Below are 16,845 nucleotides of genomic sequence, written 5' to 3'. Positions count from 1 at the left end.
AGTATTCTTTTGAATTCTATTGTTCCGCGCAATTGTTCCGTTTGTCAAATGCCTAATGATGCCAGCGTGTTGGCATTTCGTTGGCTTATGAAATGCCATTTTGAGCAAAGGAATCCCCTTTCTCCACAGGAATAAGGCGGGTTCGTGGAGGTCAAAATTCTTGCAACGTTACAAATCATTTTCAGAAGCTCCTTTTGGGCTCAAACGAAGCGTATAACTAATTAAAATAAGATTCAGTCTAGGCAGATGTTTTTTCATTTTGAAATTTTGCGTAATTCGCAAAAATCCTCAATTTTGCGCTATTTTGATGACGTCATAAAAATTGAAATTCAAATAACTTTTGATAGAATCATCAAAATAATTTCAAACTTTCACCAAAGATGCATTTCAATGCAAATTTTCAAAAAAATTTCAAAAATTTTCAAAATCTTGATGACGTCAGCATTTTATGAGGATTTTAGTTTTTTGCCTTAAAATTGATGACGTCATCAAATTTCATAAATTTTTTTATGTAATTCTGACAACATTATTGATATGCATCTTTGGTCAAAATTTGAAATTATTTTGATAATTGTATCAAAAGTTATTGGGATTTTAATTTTTATGACGTCATCAAAATAGCGCAAAATTGAGGATTTTTGCGAATTACGCAAAATTTCAAAGTGAAAAAACATCTGCCTAGACTGAATTCTATTCTATTTAGTCATACGCTTTGTTTGAGCCCAAAATGAGCTTCTGAAAATGATTTGTAACGTTGCAAGCATTTTGACCCCGCCTTAATCCCCTGGAGTTTCTGGCATTTCAAATCAAACAAAGTCAAAGGAACCAAAACAAAGAGAAAAAATGACATTTTTGATTTTTTAAAGTATTTGCACGTTTTTTATTCAGTTCTTTCTATAGATTGTAAAATTTGCAAGATTTGCCATAGCCTAGCCCTACGGCAAAAATTTTCAGTCTTAATGACTGCAGTTTTTGAGAAATTTCATGCTTTTCATTGTTTGATCTGTCAAAATTGAACTTGAGGGAATCACCTTTTCAGTAATGACTCTAAAAAGACGATTCCTTAAATGCCATGACAGAAAATACAATGGAAAAGCTATTACAATCGAATCCCTCATGAGAAAATGCCAAATTACAAATGCCAGTTGGTCTAAACGCAGCCATAGTCCGTATAAAAAAACCCGATCTGGAAGCCTTTTGTTTCTTTCCATTGTTTCTTAATTGAGCTTGCGTTGAGAAATTAGTTTGTTTTGCTCACTTTTTGATCATGCGATTAAATCTTAAACCAATCCCGAGAGGAATACTTGATAACGTGATCAAAAACTGAGCAAATCGACTTTTGTCTTTTGGTATTTACAAAGGAAAAAGATAACAAAAAGTTAAAACAATAAGCTTCCAGACCAGGGTATTTTGTACGGACTATGATAATTTGAAGAAAACAAGCCATCCTGAAAATGGGACGTGCTGGTCAGTTTCGAAGAAAAACCCACTACCTGGAAAAGAACAGCATATACCTTAAGTGGATTAATTTTGGTGGGGATTAAATTTGACAAATTAAATCCCCGTCAAAATTTAACAAAACGAATATTATGTAAAAAATAGCAACTTTTCAGCAATATAGTAATATTTACCCATTTTAGTGTTTCAAAATTTGGATTACGCCAAATTAAATCCCCGTAAAATTCTTTGTATTTCGTACAAATGGCTCGCCGAAGTAAACTAGACTCAAAAACAAATTTCTACTTGACCTCGTGTTCTGAAACAGCTAGAACTTTTTTTCGGGACACCCTATAGAAAGAGACCATTTCAATCAATAGCATGTAGTGGTGAATCTTAAAATAGACACTGATTTTTCTGTTTGACCGAAATTCAATCCCCTTTGAGCGTAAATTACACGTAAATTACACTATTACAAAGAAAAAGTAATAACTTTCACGACGAAAAGGATTGTTGGATTGAATTTTGGTCAAATAAGAGAAGTGATAATCAAGATGTTTGTATAACGATGCGAAATTACACTTGAAGTTGAAGTCTCCAGAAACAGACTTAGTCAATAGTAAACATGCATACTGATCAGTGGCGTGGTGGGAAAATTTCTCTGGGGTGGCCAAGGCAAATATGGCGGTGGTGAGGGGCGCCATTTTTGTTTTTTCATTTGTCAATCTTTCGATATGGGCGCCTGAAAAATCCTTCTTAACATCCCTTATTTTTGGGCGCCCCTTCTCAAAAGGGCTCCGCTGGGTGGGGGGGGGGCTGGCCCCCTTGGCCCCCCTGCCACCACGCCACTGATACTGATACAGTATAGGTAATATTATAGGCTCTTCATATTTGATTCTTTCTGCAGTGATCAGATTGACACATGCGTGATAAAACACTTGGGCGTCAGAGATTGATATTTTTTAAGAAACTCGGCCTCTGAACACTGTCAGAGGGTCGTTTCTTCTATCTTCTGAAAATTCAAATTACAACCCACTTTCAATAAACAGAATTGAAAATTCCTATTTTTGGCGAGGTGTACGCGAGTTCGACTGTTATCCATGTATAAGCTATAAAAATCTATAAAAGTCTGTTGAAGGTTTATCGTTTTTCTGATTCGCGTGTTTATCAGAAAAGGGAGACTTCCCAATTCCGTATTATACAATAAAGTGGTCCCAGACGGCGTAACAACAGACGAATTTTCTCACATGTCACAATTCCAAATTTGTTAAAGGAAGGTGGTTTATTGTTTTCAAACCAAAATTCAGTGAGGATGGAAAAATAGCACAACATTTTGCAACGAGGCTTTCCTAATCTGATTATTTTCAGCGGTGCCAATAGCGTGTAATTTTCCACTGGGGACGATATTTCAGCTTTTTCCAGCGTGCTCAGGCAAGTTAAGGCCTGTGCAAAAAACTCGATAAATCGTGACGGCCGTGACTTCCAGTTGTTCAACCCCTTTTTATGGGAAAATTTTTCGTTATTTTCACTCTTCATATTAATACCTTCCCAAAAATTCCTGGGCCAAAAATTCTGTTTCTGCCATTTTGGGAAATTTAAGGCAAAACACTTTTTGCTGACGTCGGCAAAAATTTGAAATACTAATATCTCCTGGAATATTTATTGAAATGAGCTCAAATTTTGCACGAAGGTAGGGTGGATAAATGTCTTTCATTTCCAAAAAAAAAAAATTCAAAAAATTGATGACGTCAGCAAATATCAGCAATTTTCATTTTTCATGAAAAATGCTGACGTCATCAATTTTTTGGAAAGTTTCTTTTTGGAAATAAAAGATATTTATTAAAACCAACGTACCAAATTTCAGTTCATTTTGATAAATATTCCAGGAGTTATTAGCAATTTAAATTTTTGCTGACGTCAGCAAAAAGTGTTTTTTCTTAAGCCTTAAGTTAATTTTCCCAAAATGGCTGAAACAGAATTTTTGGCCCAGGACTTTTTGGAAAGGTATTAATATGAGGAACATAACTCAGTTAAAATTTCTTCCAGAAAAGGGGTGGAACAATCGGCCGTCACGAGTTTTATGATTTGTTGGATTTTTGTGTTGGTTGCCATGGAAATGACGGATATTTTTGACGTCAAAATTTAAAATTCCAATAATTCCGGGAATTTTTATCGAAATGAGCTCAAACTTCATACATAGGTAGGGTTCATGAATATCTTTCATTTCCAAAAAAAAATTTTCCTGAAAATTGTTGATTTTTGCTGACGTCATCAATTTTTTGAGAATTTATTTTTTGGAAACGAGAGATACTTATGAACCCTACCTTCGTACCAAATTTGAGCTCATTTGGATAAATATTCCAGGAGTATTAGCAGTTTAAAATTTTGCTGACGTCAGCAAAAAGTGTTTTCCTTAATTTTTCCAAAATGGCTGAAACATAATTTTTGGCACAGGACTTTTTGAAAAGGCATTAATCAACCTCGTCCCCGTGTATCCCAGGCTTTATTTACGTTACTGATTGACGCCAGAGAATACCCTGGTGTTGGCTGATGCGAGTTCCCCCTCTCAGAGGGGGAACTTCTCAAAACAATACGTCATAAAAAAATCTGACGTTACAAAGTTACACTGCAATGCAATGGTTTCAAACCCAGGAACGAATGAAATCTGACGTTTTGTTTTTGAATTACGTAATCTTGCGCGTTCGAAAACCAGCCAATGCCAGGGTATTATCTAGCGCTATCAGTAAGCATAAAAAAGCTGATAATGCGCAGGGAACGAGGTTGGGCATTAATATGACGGGTGAGAAAAATCCAAAAATTTTCCCGAAAAGGGGCTGGAATAACTGGCCGTCACGTATTATTTGATTCGTTAATTTTTTGCACAGGCCTTAACTTGCCCGAGTGGGAAGGGTTCTCAGTGGGTCTGTGGGAAGATGTAGTCTAGCAAGCTAGACGACTAATTTATACATAGTAGAAATAAAGCAAAAAGTAATGAATGGAACAATTTTAGTCGTCTAGAAACCTTTGTGCACTAACTCCAAACAAAAGAAAAGTGTCAATATTACAATTATAATTTTTTCCTGCTCAAAATAATTCTTCAGAAAAAAAATATGTGTAGATTTGTGTATTGAAAGTTTTTCAGTTGAGTTGATTTCGTTTTGAGAGTGTGTTGTTGCTTGATAAATTGTTTTCTCGCTACGCAAGTTTCTGCGTAGCTAGCCCCTGTATCTATAAGGCTGGAACACCGGATTCTTCCAGTCGTTTATACAAACTAAATCCCGTATTATTATTATTATTAGTATTGGTATTATTAGTATTACACGCATTATAAACGACTCCAGTCTAGGGAAGATGGTGTTATTTCTCAATTAACTGTCAGGCCTCCAGGGCAACGTTTCAAAAACTTAAAAAATTACACCCTAATCCTCTAAAGTTTTGAGATTAATAGCTGCCACCAAAATTTCTTGGAACATGGCCCTGCCGCTCTTGCTTATAGTAGTTAGGTCTGTTAGCACAAAAATACTTCAGAAAGAAGTGATAAAAGCATTTGGCACAGATGATCCTTTTAGAGGGTCTAAAGCTTAATTTTAAACAGACACACGCAGTTTTGCCATCAGGCGTCCTTGGCAAAAAAACTATTTTTTTGGGAAAATGAAATTTCAAAATACGCTTTATGTACTGCATGCTAACGACATAGAGCAACAGGCCTCAATACTCTCATTGGGTCCTTAAAAACAGTTATCTGACATCTAGTAGATGCAAAAATTTTCCGCCGCGGTGGCGGCCAGATAACATCCGGCCGGCCGGATGACTATTCCACCGACCAAGAAACTTGCACCGACGGAGGAACTATTTCGATCGACGCCGAAATTTCCGTAGGCTTCTGCTCATCCTCTAGCGAAAAAAGTTTCTTATAGGAAGTATATCTATAGAGGTCATAGAGGTCTGCGATTCAGACTAAAAAATTTCCGGTGAATTATTCTGACCCCTACCACCCGCCACCTGATACTTTAGCGTGGGCGGCCGCCAATGTAATCCGCCATCGGAATATCAGATAATAAAAATAAAATAAAATAAAACAGTCGCAAAAACTTTCCCGCCGACCTTCAAAATCAGGCTTAAATTTTATCTTGGTCACACGTTCTTGAGAATGAATTCAAATTTATCTGGAAGCTAAACTTTCTTTAAGTAAGTAAGTGTAGCCACGATCTAATGGCGGCGCTGCGCGGTCTATGTTTGTTGTGATAAAAAAATCATGGAAAAAGAACAGCCGAACACTGGACTGGTGGGGAAATCAAGGTGAGAATTTTGATTATTGCTGGGCAGGTATACTATGATGAAAAAACGTTATGAAACTGTGCAATTTATGGGGATACGTTTAAACTTCCATAACTTTTTTCCTATTTTCTTCTTACCTTACACCATGGCATGAACAAGCGACTGGACATCCATCTCCTTTGTTTTTTTGTAGAAAGCGCTGCTAGAGCTTTGTTGCCGCCTCGTTAAAAACATAAAATGAAACAATAAATTTTGATGATATGCCTCTTGGGAACACCTTGCTAATTACTGTGAAGTTGGGTAACTTGCATCAATTCAGTGGAGGCTAACATAACATGCATATAGCCCTCAAATGAGTGACCTGGGCTGGTCCTTTAAAAAATACAAAGTTAAGTCAAAACAAAAATGGTAGAGGAGAGCTGCGAGCAGAAGCTGGTGGTTCATTTGTTTTGAAGTTTTGCTGCTTTGATTGGTCATTCATTTGAGGGCTATGCATGTTAGCCTCCACTATGCAAGTTACCCGATCTCACGGTAATGGGTTTTCAGGCAAACCAAAATTAGGTTTTAAGATGTAAAAAGGCTTTTATTTTGTGGGTGAAAATGACTATAATGTGCAGTACTAGTTTTTATATTTGCATAAGACAAATAAATGCCTAATCTCGCAAATTCTACGTAAAAATACAAAAATGAAAAGGTTTAATAGCTAAGATAAAGATATAAAAAATTAGAATAAATAGGTAGTTTATACAATTTTAAATTAGATTTATTAGATTAAAATTCATAAAAATTTAGAAAAGTTAAAAACATTACAGTAATAAAAGTGTGTTAAAAATAGTACACTAATAGGGGACGCACAATTAGCAGGGTCACATGAGAAAGGTGTTCAAAAGCTGAAGGAGAGCACAAACTAGAATCGAGGTGAAACAAGAGTCCAGCTGGTCGCTAGAGGATAATGTAGCAAAAAACATGAGTATGAGCATAAAGTCAGTGGAAAAACGGGCGCAGATTAAGTGTACACTAGAATATTAAGCTATCGATAGAATTTTTGAGTTCTTTTTCAGTTTTCAAATTTGCAGTTCTAATTGGTAATTTGTTCCATATTTTGATGGTAGATGGAAAGAATGAGTTTGAATAGCATTTAATCCTGCCCAGAATGGGCTGATATTTCACATTTTTACAACGCTGTCTAGCTGGGTGAATGCTGCTGTCAACGAATTTGTTTCCTGACAAAATATCAAATAACATTTTCAATTTCGATTTGGATCTCCTTGTTTCCAGTGTTTCGAGTTTAAGTGATTTCCTTAGATCGTTTGGGCTGACTTCTGAACTCCATTCCCTACAGATCCAGCGGATAGATTTTCTCTGAATCATTTCAATTTTCTGGGTAAGGGATTGGTTTTCAGTGGGATCCCATACAGTGTTGGCATATTCCACCGTTGGTCTGATAAAAGTTTTATAACACTTCAGACGTGTTTCTTTGTCTGCCATTGATAGGTTCCTTTGAAAGAATATTCGGGTGTTATTTGCTTTGGAAGTGGCAAGATCAATGTGATTCTTCCAAGAGAGATTATTCGAAATTACGACACCGAGATATTTAGCTTTGTTAACAGTTTTGAGCTGTTGACCATGGATTTCATAGGTTTTATCATGAATTTTTCGTTTGTTGGTGACTCTGAGGTTAAAACATTTGTCTGGGTGAAACTCCATGGACCATTTGTTTTCCCATTTTACCAATTCGTCTAGGTCTTTTTGAAGCTTTTCGCAGTCTTCCTGTGTGTGTATTGAGCGGTAAAGATATGCGTCATCGGCAAACAGCGCAATTTTCGATTTTACTTCAAGTGGCATGTCATTTATATAGATTAAGAATAGCAGTGGACCGAGGACAGTTCCTTGGGGGACACCTGAAATGACGTTTGAAATTTTGGAGGATTTCCCACGAACAACAACACATTGGGTGCGATGAGATAGAAAGTCTGTAACCCAAGTTAGGACGTTGCCATGTACTCCATAATGTTTAAGTTTAATAATTAGTTTACGATGGCATACCTTATCGAAGGCTTTACTGAAATCAAGTAAAATACTGTCAACTTGTTCTTTGTTGTTGATAGCTCTAGCGAGGGTATCAATGGTTTGAAGCAATTGGGTCTCGCACGATCTTTTCTTGCGAAAGCCATGTTGAGTATCTGTAAGACAGCTGTTATCCTCGAGGTGGTTGATGATGTGGCTATGAACGATGTGTTCTAAAACTTTGCAGGTGACAGACGTCAAGCTAATCGGTCGATAATTTTCTGCTTTGGACCTATTTTTGTTTCCTCCTTTGAAGATTGGACTGACTACAGCATGTTTCCAATCAGTGGGTATTTTCCCTTGCTTTAATGATGCATTGAATAATAGGGTGAGACCGTCAGCAACTTGGTCAGCTGATTCCTTTAGAATACGGGCTCCGATTCCGTCAGGACCGCTAGCTTTAAAGGGATTCAATTCGTTAAGTAGTTTTATGACTCCGTTTTTGGTAACAATGATGTCATTGATCTTTTTTCCTTTAGGGCCTAATGGTGTTGGGGTTGTACCATCATCTTCTGTGAAGACACTTGTGAATTGGTTATTTAGAATCTCTGCTAGTTCCTCCTCTTTGGTATGGATTTCGTTGTTTTCACCCAAGAGAGGTGATAAACCACAAATGTCTGTTCTTTTGGATTTCACAAATGAGAAGAACTTCTTGCTATTTTTCTTATCATTGCAAATGTTTTCTTTGATGTAGGTGTTGTATACGTTTTGGCAGGTCTTTCTTGCCAATTTTGCTGCCTCCTGGTATATTTTCCAGTCTCTATCAAGTTTAGTTCTTTTGTATACTCGGTATCTTCTTGACTTTTTTCGAACTGCCTTTTTGCATACTACGTTAAACCAGGGTTGATTGAAACGCTGAGATGTGGTCTTTGTTGGTACATGTTTGTCCTGCGCATTCGAGATAATTTGCTTGAACGTTTCCCAACATTTATCGATGTCTGTTTCTGTAGTGTTTGTTGTGCAGAAGTTTTGTATACCTTCAGTCATATCCTTTTGAAGGCCTTCTATATTTGCCCGATGCCAAACATAGATCTTGCGTTGGATAGGTTTCGATTTTTGGGGATGGCAGAAAACATCAGCAATAACAGCTGTCTCATGGTCACCAAATCCTTCATACGGCTCACATTTGTTAGTAAGACCAGGTCGGTTCGTTAGAATTAGGTCAAGTATGGCTTTTTTCCGAGTTGTGAAGTCAACAAGCTGATTGAGATTTAGAGCATCGAAGGCTTCAAGGAAATCTTCGTTTAATTGTTTTGAGTATTGGCTTCTGACAATAGTGTTAGATTCCCAGTCTATGTCTGGAAGGTTGAAGTCTCCACAAATCCAGTGCGGATTCTCTGGAATTTCGATTGCATTTATTCAGGTTTATTTTTTATGACTTCTAATGGTACTTTTTCTAACGAGTTTGATTACTCTGTTCTCACACTTATGTCTTTTTTTTTCGCGTCCTTTTCCGTGATTACTGTTATTTATATTTTTAAAGACAGGTAAGAAGGCATATTGATGTAACTGTCAATTGACGTATATGGGTGGGTGGGTTAAAGGTTGTTGACGTTTTTCAGAAACATCGGTTTTTCATTCCATGCCAAATATTACTTCTCGCCATGTTTCTGTTTGATCGCTTCGGTTGTTTTGAAAACCATCTAATGTCTTTTCTTTGTTTGACGGCCCGAACGGCCCTTGAATTTTTGCAGATGGCCGTTCTTTCTGTCGCTACATACTACAGAGATAATTAATTACGTGAATTTTGTGAACAAGTTTAGAAATTATCTCCGTTTCTTTTTTTTTTCAAATATAAACTATGCGAGCCGTAGTGAAAATCAAGATGGCTGACGAAACAGCAATGAAGGCAGTTTTTATCGATTTTCAGGGATATCAAGGTGTTTGACGTTTTTGGGTGTGGGTGGGTGGGTCAGCTTTTAAAACGTCAATTGACGTTCTTCTAACCTAGAATCAATTTGTGACTGACCCCTAAGTAAAAATGTGTTTTGAAATAATGCAAGCAAAGCGAGAACAAAAATTTTAGGGTGTTTTCTCTCTTTTTAGGGTAAAAACGTGGTGATATAACTGGATATATATAAAGAAAAATAATAGGAAATAGTCAGCCCCCAGCTTTGCCATTAAAATTCCAGACCCCCAAACATATCAGGTCCCCCCAAATATTTGGCTAGGTATTTTAGCTCCCGGTTTTCATTTGCATTTTTTGGGTGTAACCCCCCAAAAGTCAGGGGGTTGACGCTATGGACAGAGACAGCGTTGTGCACCCTTCATCTCGTTAGGTTTGTCAATCGGCTAAGCGTTACTTGATCATACAAAGGCTTTTTCTAGGATTTCTGCCAGAACAAGTGTCATACTCCATCTAAAGCTCAAACTTCTGAGAAAACAATACAGAATATCGTAAGATGTCAGATATTTCAACGGACAAAGACTGGGGACAATAACACCATGAAACAAATCCAAAATAAAAATATCTCTTTTCGCTCTTGTTTTATTCTATAGTGCACCATTGTTCTCACGTCTAATCTATTTTGCTTTTATGCACGAAGTACTAAAAGATTGGACAAATTTGAATGTGGAAGGTTTACACTTTGTCTCGCCCACTCCTTTAGAGCTTTAGCATCGCCGGTTGCCAATACGCTATCAGAAAATCAGATATCGAGTGAGTGCATAAGTACCATATGAGAGTGAATAAAGCAAGTGAATACAATTATGAATAAATCAACAGGGCCTTGAAAAAAAATGGGTTTGACAATGTCCAATGTTTGATCATTATTACAGGCCCTGTTATTTACCATTTTAGGCCCGTTTTAAGCACTTTTTCTAATTTTCTCTACCAGTCATGACCCATTCTCAGAATTTTGAAGGTTGGGTTTATTTTACAACTTACTGTCAATTGAGAGGTTACTTTCTCAAAAGAAACTTTCTTAGCCTCCAAACAGAGAGAAAGTTTTGTTGCAAGAGTCTATGACAAAATTGGGTAAAGGCCACATTTTTGGTACACCTGTCCCTTCCGTTACGCTTTTGACTTTCACTGCTCATATCTTGAAAATTAGCATTAAACTTGCAAAACTTCCAATTGATTATTGATCTGGGGTAGAAAGTGCCCTTACGATCAGAGTTTGGCCAGCAATAGGACATTCTTTCCTCTTACAGACCCTGCAGAAGTCTAAATTTCACATTTTTCTACGAAAAATGCAAAAAAAATAAGATTCAAAATTGTTTTTTCTTCAACTGGGATAAAATATTCACTTTCAATTTTTTTCAGACCACCTAATATTGATAGGAGCGAGTTTTCACAATATTTTGAGTAAATACTTTTTTCACTGTTGCTCAGGTTTTGCATTTTTCTAAAAAGCATGTTTTGCGACTCTGATCTTGTCCCTTCCGTTACGCAAATTCATTTTCAAGAAAATCTTTGTCAAATAGCTATAGTTTATGTTAAATTCTCACAAGTTACCAAAAAGTTGGGATTACTCCAAATTCAATTTGCAAACCATTATCCTCTATTTTTGACATGTTTTTTCATTGACAGTCCTTCCCATTGGAAATGTGCCTTGGTTTTGTCCCTTCCGTTACGCAAACATTAAATTGAACAGCATCTCAAATCTTCGACTTAAAAAACTTTTCCTTTTGGTTGACTACTACCCTCATTAGACTTCTTACTTGCAGGTACATTTAAACTTTATTTTAACGATGTGGTGGGAGTTATCTCCTTGGAAAATTTGATGTCCCTTCCGTTATGGATGTCCCTTCCGTTACGCCTTTTTTAAAAGGGAGTGTTACATGGACTTGGATGTTCATTATAGTGTTTCTTTCTTCAAAGCCAAGATATCTGAAGTTATTGCATTGTTGAAAGACCTATTGTAGACTGTTCTCACATTTGCTACACTACAATGACTTCTTTTTATCTCTTAACCCTTAGGCTCCATAGGACGCGTTTTCGCGTCCTGAAACAGCCAAAATACCAAGTCCTAAAGCTGGGGTCCCGTCTCCCTAGGACTTTATTTAAAGGGCAAGAAACCAAATGTTTTTGAAAGAGTATAAAATTACCTTTCCAATGGTACCAAAACGAGTGTCTGAATCAAAAGCTACAAGCTTTTACGCCATTTTAAAATTTCAAATTTCAAAAAAAATCATTGAAATTTTTCAAAATTTTGATTTTTTTTGAAGACTCCAAACTGCTCAAAATACCTGAAAATGACAATTAGGAGTTATTCGAAGTTGTTTTGACCATAAAAAATCTTTACTAGGGGTCTCATTAACCCTTAGGCTCCATAGGACGTGTTTTCGCGTCCTGAAACAGCCAAAATACCAAGTCCCAAAGCTTGGGTCTCAGCTCCCTAGGACTTGATTTAAAGGGGATTAAACCCAATGCTTTTTGAAAGAGTATAGAATTACCTTTCCAAAGGTTGGTACAAAAACGAGTGTCTGAATCAAAAGCTACGTAAGCTTTTACACCATTTTGAAGTTTCGAATTTCAAAAAAAAATCATTGAAACTTTTCAAAATTTTCAAAACTACTGCGAGCTCAAAGGGTTAACCAAAAATTTTTGATTTTTTTTGAAGACTCCAAACTGCTCAAAATACCTGAAAATGACAATTAGGAGTTATTCGAAGTTGTTTTGACCATAAAAAATTTTACCAGGGGTCTCATTAACCCTTAGGCTCCATAGGGCGCGTTTTCGCGTCTTCTTTTTTGAATGCTCAATATAAAATTTTAAAGAAAAACTGAAATGCAAGTCACATTTTCGGTTTCAGGGGTCACCTACAGTGGGTCACCTAAATTTTAGGGATCATCTAAAACTTGGGATGTGGCTTGAATGGCCCAAAACAGAGCTATTTTCAAATTTTGAAAATTTTTCAGAAAATTTGTCCCTTCCGTTACGCTTATTCTATACCTAATATTTACAATTTTTAGGAGTATTTGTAAGTTTATATAGTTAGTTCTGGTTAGTTCTATCATTTTAGGTTAAAAGATCATATTTGACTATTATTAAAATTCAAACTATCTGGGCCAAATTGAAAAGTCGTCAACCAAAACACAAAATCAAAAATCTTACAAACAAAATAAGTAACTGTGATTTTTTATTTAAATAACCCTTAAATTTTCCAATTTCAACTTTTAAATCAACCGAGTCGCACTTTTAGACTCTGTAAGCAGGTGATTTTATCGAGACACAACTAGTGAGGTTTGTCACGGAAGGACAAGTGTTAAAATATAATGGACCTTCTTTTGAATAATAAAATGATTAATCAAAAATGAAATGTTGTTTTAAAACAAGTACATACCCTAGTTAGTTTAATAGGTTTATTCATTTTGAAATAAGTCGAACAACAAAAAAGTACTGCAAGCAGAAACTTTTTTTCAAATATCGAATTCCTTCCGTGACAATTTCAAGTCAAAAAGTTTTTTCACCAGTTTTGTGCAAGTCCACTATTCTTGATATTATTGCAAGTTCTAACTATTGGTACCCCCTAACAAAAAATGAAATTACATTCCAAAGCAACCTCCTTCATATTCACTTACAAGGTCTGAAATTATTGTCCTTCCGTGACACTTTCACCTTGTCCTTCCGTGACAGATTAAAAATATCTTGTTATTTTTAGAAATCTTGGACTTCAATGGGTCTAATTTATTGCAGGAGAGTGTCCTACAAGGTTTAGAACCATTGGGAACCAGCTCAACCCTGTATGGAGCTCAGAATAAGCTTAACTAAGGCTCCAGTACAGCACTGTAAGCTTACAGTGTAGGCCCAGGCGGCTCTGGAGGCCTAAAAACCTGTTTTCTGGCAAAACTACTGTTCCCAGCGGGTTCTAAACGCTCAAAATCGCTTCAGCACCATGGAAATGTGCTAATTAGAGCCTTTGGAAGTAGCTCACTCGCTTGTAAGGTTGCGTTTTTACGTTTTTTGCTTAAAAACGCTTAAATAGAGCTTTTTAAGCGTTTTAAGCTATTTTAGTGAAAATTCGTCGGTTCTACCCCCTTCGCTGGACTTCAATGGGTCTAGTCCATTGCAGGGGAGTGTCCTTCAAGGTTTGTGACCATTGGGAACCAGCTCAGCCCTGTATGGAGCTCAGAATAAGCTTAAAACTAAGGCTCCAGTACAGCGCTGTAAGCTTACAGCGTAAAGCCCAAGCGGCTCTTGAGGCCTAAAAACCAGTTTTCTGGCAAAACTACTGCTCCTAGCTGGTTCTAAATCCTCTAAATCGCTTCAGCACCATGGAAATATGCTAATTAGAGCCTTTGGAAGTAGCTCACTGGCTTGCAAGGTCGGGTTTTTACGTTTTTTGCTTAAAAAATATAATCTTTCCTGTAAAATTTCCTAATTATTATCACCATTATAATTGAACAATAAAAATACAGTTCCAAGGTTTTGAAATGAGCTGAATAGTAAAAATGGCTATGATTCATGATATGATGTGTCACTTCACTAGTTTCAGTCAACATTTCTTACGCTATTGCTGATTTTGAAAAATAGGAATTTTTTCCTTCCGTGACGGTGTCCTTCCGTGACACTGACCTTTCTCAGTTGCAAAGGCCTGTAGCCATTGAAATTAATTTTTTTTACTCAGTTCTTTTTTCAATGACAAGCAGATAGACATAAGTTTCTTCTGGTGGTATTTTGGTTTTAAAATTCTCTTTAAATTCACAGGAATCTGAATCAGCATACTTTTGTCTTTTTTAATGTCTTCGCTGCGTTCCTTCCGTGACAGAACCTTCAAAGTTCAATTATTCAACGAGGAAAAACTTTTATGAAATTTATTTTGCTTTGGAAGTAGTAGTACTATGAAGGCTTTAATTCAGGACTAATACTATTTTCATTCATTTTACCATTTTTCAAAAAAAGACCAAAAAAGGCTCTGATTTCCTTCCGTGACAGGAACGGGACTTTTCAATTTGGCCCATCTTTTGATTGAAACAAGTTTTTTCCTAGTAAAGATGTTAATTAAAAATTTGAAAGTTGTCCCTTCCGTTACGCAAATTAGGCTACCCCTCCAACCCGAAAATGTAAATTCATGAAAAACGATTAGGAATTGGTTAAAACACTTTGTAGAAACATTTTAAGAGTAACTTTAGTCTTATGTTATGAGTGTCTCTTTTTTGTAGAAAAAACAAGTTTTTAGTTATTGGTTGAAAATGAGAAAAAAATCAACCACAACAACTTCTAGGGTACTACAGTTCTGCAAAAAGGTAATATAGAGGAGCACATACTTGATTATCATCATAGAGGTATATACACATCCAAATAAATAGGTTTTAAGCAATTTTGAGGATGAAATTTTTTTAGCGTAACGGAAGGGACAGGTGTACCAAAAATGTGGCCTTTACCCAATTATGAAGTTATGAATGAATGTTATTAGATTACTAGGTGTTATTTTCCAACGGGCTTCCTGGTTAGCCAGTCTGTTAGGTTAGGGTTTGATGATTATGATAGTCAAGTGATTCAATAAACATGAAATTCTTGCCTGCAATACAATACTATTGATTTGGTCACCAATCAGGCCATTTTTCAAGCCCTTTTAGCATCCGGTTATCAGACACTGCCCCTCCTGAATTCACTAAAATTTTGGTTAAAACAGCCTTTTTAGTGGAAAAAAGTAGAAAAAGTGCCCTTTTTGACCACTTACAGACGCTACCCTGCCTTTCTAAAATATCGACTGCCTTTGTTCAGTGTAGTTAGCACAAATTTAATTTTCATTTTTCAGCTTTAGCAAACAAAACCCAAGCTTTAACAGTTCTGATAAAGGAAATAAAAAAAGGAGCGAGTCGAGCGATGAGGAGCGATGGCCAAGTGGTCAAAGGCGTCAGCGTCGCAAACCAGGGATTCGCGGCTCAAACCCCCGCTCCTTCCAATGTTCTGTTCAGTTCATAGATAGCCGAGCCGGCTGGCTGTGGACCCCGTGAAAACAATCGAAAGACTGTCAAAAGTCCTAAATTACTGGGCTATCCACGTAAAATATTGACTCTATCTATCTATCTATCTATCCATAAAACGCTAGCTTGGATGGAAGGCATGTCCAATGAAATCAACTTTTTGAGAGAAAATCATGTATATATAAAGTTTATTCCTACATAAAGAAAGTGAAGATAGTACCTGTTTAGACAAATTCTGATTTTTCAGTCTGTAGAAACTACTTTGTTTCAGGTGGTCTATGGCTATGGGTTTACATTATTTCCAGCAATATGATAATGCATTAGCCATGCAGAAATGGATAATTATTTATTTCTACTTCATTTCACAGTATTTTCTTTAAAAAGTCTTTTATTATGATCATTTCACTCTTTATTTACATCAAAACAATTTTATAAGAACAATTTGGTTAGAAAAAAAGTAAGAATAGTTAAGTTTTTATTTATCAATTTTATAAAAAAGTAAAAAAAAATAATAGGGTAAATTTAATGTGAAAATATAAGAAAACAAATAACGAAAAGATTTAGTTTAAAATAAGTGCCAGCTGGCTGGGGCTCACAAAAAAAGAATATAAAACCTCAATTATGTTTACTTCCTTGTTTTTTAAATTTAATGCTAGAGAATAATATGTTTAAACGTTCATTGAGTAAGTTTCTCCATTGAATTACAAGCATGCTTTATTTATTTAAAATGATCTTGATTTTGTTGTCGTTAGGTGGTTTGCAGGCTATTAAAATCAATTAAGTAATAGATTATGTTTTATCAATCTTTATATAAGTATTATTCTTTGCATAGTAGCCTTGAGGTCAGTTCAGATACCCTGGTTGTATATTTTATATTGTCTGCATTCGTTCCTTTAGGCATAAAATCCCATTTATTCAGGATCAGATCAGGTCATTCATTGAAGTAAGAATTCTTATTGTGAAAATAACAGTATAGTTCTGTGATTCTATTTTTCTGGTTTTTAATAATCTAGAACTTTCTTGATTAGAAACCTAGTATGTAAAGAAAATGGGGTCATTTGTTAAGTTTCGAACCCCTGGTGCCAAGTAATGGCATTTTAAGGCAAAAATTTGACAGTTAGGGCGTTTTCCGATGACATCAACACTTTTCTGGCAGTATTTTCAGAACAAATCATTCTCACAGCTGGT

At 36.0% G+C, this 16,845-nt stretch overlaps 1 protein-coding gene across 2 annotated transcripts in view; it reads left to right on the top strand.

The window, feature by feature from the left end:
* The first annotated feature begins 5,691 nt into the window (after positions 1-5,691).
* Positions 5,692-16,845, top strand: part of LOC136817150 (kinesin-like protein KIF21A) — a 63,263-nt gene continuing 52,109 nt past the window's right edge. For both annotated transcript variants that reach the window (XM_067073485.1, XM_067073487.1), the window contains exon 1: positions 5,692-5,736. The gene's annotated coding sequence lies outside the window, so the exon portion shown is untranslated. The remainder of the gene's footprint in view (positions 5,737-16,845) is intronic.

The sequence above is a fragment of the Clytia hemisphaerica genome, unplaced genomic scaffold (genome assembly GCF_902728285.1).
Source record: "Clytia hemisphaerica strain Z4C2 unplaced genomic scaffold, Clytia hemisphaerica genome assembly, whole genome shotgun sequence".
In the NCBI taxonomy this organism is placed as follows: domain Eukaryota; kingdom Metazoa; phylum Cnidaria; class Hydrozoa; order Leptothecata; family Clytiidae; genus Clytia; species Clytia hemisphaerica.
Note: the sequence above shows the minus strand (reverse complement) of the source record. Positions and strands in the feature narration are given on the sequence as shown.